Genomic DNA, 3,666 nt, shown 5'->3' with positions numbered 1-3,666 from the left:
AGAATTTGCATCATGTTTAAATTTATGCACAATATGCGCTTGTATTGTTTCTAATTGCAGGTAAACCGGCAAGCAACGACTACCCCCAGCAGGAGTGATCCCGCTCCAGTTCCCACAGCCATATCAAACCTAACTATTCTCGTAAGACCTCTCACTCACCCAGCCCTAGATACTACATCCATTTTTTAAAGGTCTTCATCGGTATACTCCGCCGATGGATCCTGAACTACATATGACCCGATTCTTGTAAGACCAGGGATTTGTAGGCAGCTTAGAAGCCATGGTTCGGCCTAAACCTCTTCAAACCATTTTGTTCGGTCAAAATTGGCCATCATTTCTTTACCCGAAAAGTCTTTCATTCTTCCCAAGTAAAGAGGGGCAGCTTTTGATACCTAATTTTTCCCTATATATTTTCAATATGCAAAATAACTTCAGAATAGCATATGTATGCATATATAAGCATGTCCAAGTGTTTTATTTTTTTCATTATTTTAAAGGTTTTTAATTGATTTATTTCCCCCTTTTATCCATAAAATCCCAATAATTATTTTCTAAATTATTATTTTGATAATTCATCTATTGGATTTTTATATTTATGCTAAAATATGGCTAAATTAATTTTTAGATATTTTTATAATTTTATTTAGTATTTTTAAAGCTAAATTGCACATAATTGCAATACTAGCCTTTTAATGTTTAATTATGTTTTATATTCATAAAATTGGATATTGTATTTCTAAATTGCTAATTATATATCATAAACCACTTCAGTACTTTTAATTTATTTTTAGAAACTATTTACTATTTTTTATAAATAAAAAAGGAAAATGGCTATTTAACATGTAGCCAAAATTGACTTTCAAATCTAGCCCAAATCAAACCCCCAATTCCCCAGCGCAATTCTAATTTTAACCGAACCACACCCAATTTTAACCCAAGCCCAAAGAGGATCCCCACCTACCCTTTCAATTAGGACCTTTGATCATTCAGATCAACGGTCCCTGTTCCACCTGCCATAATTAAACCCAAATGATCCCCTAACCTAATTTATTTCCCACCAACCCGCCACCTTTGAATCCCCTTCCTCTCGAATTCTCTTTGTCACCTCATCCAAACCCTAGTCGTCGCCACCCAAACTAACCCTAATCCCCTTCGATCCTCACCTAATCCATGGACTCCCACGGATGTTTGAGACGAGTCCTCGTCTTCTATGTCTCTTGGTTGCCTGTTTTCATGATTTCATGGAAAGATCTCGAAGATATCTAGTCCAGACCTTGATCAACTTCTATCCATGGTCTTTTTCCGACCATCTATGGCCGTTGGAGTCAGATCCATGGCTTTTCCGGCTAGATCGGTAATTTTTCGAAGTTTTCTCACTTTTTCTGGGTTCTCTGAAACCCTAGCTTTAAAAGCCTTCCAGTTTTCTTTCAGATCTATCTTAGATATATGCATGTTATGAACCTCTTGGTGTTTTCTAAAAGTTTTTCCGATTTCTTTCAAAATGACTCTTCGTCTTCAATGATTAGGGTTTCTTAACCTCTTTTAAAAGACTTCTCCTCTGAATTTTCAGTGTTGTCTTATGATTTTACTATGTTAAAATGGTTTTTTTAATGTTTTCTTCTACCTGGTTCATCGTGTTGAGAACCCTAAGTATCTTTGGTTTAACCGGGTTTCTGGAACTATCTTTGTTTGTTTTGTATGTATGCTTGTTTCGATTGAGTTCTTTGTGTTTAGATTCTTTTCTTTGTTGACTGATTCTGAGTTCTTACCATTTTTTAACTCAACTTTGTTAAAACCCTAATTTCTTAAAGTTTTCCTCACTTGTTACTGTGAGCTTTTGAAGTCTTCCTTTACTTATTTTGGTATGTTGGTCTGATCTCCTCTACCTGTTATTATGTGTCAGACTGGTTTCTTCATTTTGATTCTATGTGTGAGCCATGACTACTTGACTTTATTGATTACCATGCTTCGATTAGTCCTTAGCCTATTCATGTCACTTTTGAATGTTTGTGTTCATCTAGTTTGCTTCTTTTTGTCAATATGTTTGACCCTGCATGTCTGATACGCCTGTTCATTCTTTTCTATTTATAAGTCTAAGTGCAGAATCATGACTCCTTCTTGATTGATCTTGATTTTCTTAAGTTATGGTTTGATTGCAAGGTTTTCTTATAAACCCCTAATTTTACTCGTTTGTTTATGTTGATTGATTCCCTCCCTTTATTTGTTGTGATGTTTCACCATGCTAAATCCTTTCCCCAAAATTAAGTATATTCTATACCTAGACTCAATTATATCATCTATACTTTTACCACCCCTTATATGTTAAAAAATTAATATTTCTCAAACTGATTCTATTTCCTTAGTTATCCCTGTAGTATCCGTTTGAGCTGTAACTCCTTGATTAAGGGGAAGTACTTGCATTAATTGATTCTTATGATTATTTTCATATTTGTGTTAAACCTTTACTTGTTACATTATTTTCTACTTCTTTTCAAAGCTATAAATACTCTACCCTCTCTTCTTTAAACACAAGAACAATTCAGTTCAGAAAAAATACTTACACACCCAAACTCTCTCTTTCTCTACTACTACTTATGCTACTGCTTTATCTAGCCGGCTGAAAGCCAGGGCTAGACTGTGGAACTCTGATTGCTTTACTTTTTCTATACTTTGCTTCTTCAATTGGTATGTTCTCTGTTTAAATATTGAAACTCAACTCTATGTGTTCCCTTGTTTGTCAATCCCTATCTCTTTCTGCACTAATTTAATGGCTCATGCTGTTAAATTGTATTTCTTGTTTACTGCTTTACTCAGCATGCTTAAAATTCTTCCCTCCTTTTGTTCAAATGTAATCAACATGTTTACTTGTTCCTGTTTATGTCCCTCAACCAGCATGTCTCCTAATGTACTTGATTCATGATTAATTATGTATTTCTGATTTGGATCCTCTATGTCCCCAACCCCTACTCCCCTGTTTGTAACTGCTCAAGATGTACTACTCTCTGAACTTATTCTGCATGTGTTGATTGTTGCTCCTATCCCCTGTCCCTTTCAAAACTATTTTCCCCAAGCAACTCTTTTGTTGTTGTTGCAAATTTATTTCAAACCAATTATTTTCAAAACCGTTTTCCAACTCAACTCTCTTAAACCTATGTCAATCACTCTCACATGCACTCTTAGATCATTAGGTTCTGCCCCTCTTGTGTGAGCCTTGCTTTGGGACCCTTGAGCTCCCTCTGAACCTAGACACATAAGAGCTAACCCTTCCACACTGCACTTACTCTTGGTTATGCAATCTCGGTGTGAGCACTGCTCGGGATCCCTTGATGTCCTTAGGGAACTCTGACACACCCAGATATGAAAAAGGCTTTGGAACAATATTGGCATTTGAGGTGATTTATTACATAACTCAGAGAGGAAGTCAGAATTAGGCTTCCTATAGTTATAACTTCTTATTCTTCATTTCTTATGTAATTCTATCACATGGTCTGTAATAAGTTCTAAACAAGTATTGGGGTGGCTAGTGAAAAGGGATGGGGAAATATGTATGCTATAGTTGTTAAGGTTAGAAAACATGTTATTAGGTTTATGTTCCTAATTGCGCAATAGAAACCATGCTTAAGGTTCATGCATGCATTAGAAATCATGCTCTTAGGTCTCATGTTT

This window comes from Nicotiana sylvestris, chromosome 2 (genome assembly GCF_000393655.2).
Source record: "Nicotiana sylvestris chromosome 2, ASM39365v2, whole genome shotgun sequence".
Lineage (NCBI taxonomy): Eukaryota > Viridiplantae > Streptophyta > Magnoliopsida > Solanales > Solanaceae > Nicotiana > Nicotiana sylvestris.
Note: the sequence above shows the minus strand (reverse complement) of the source record.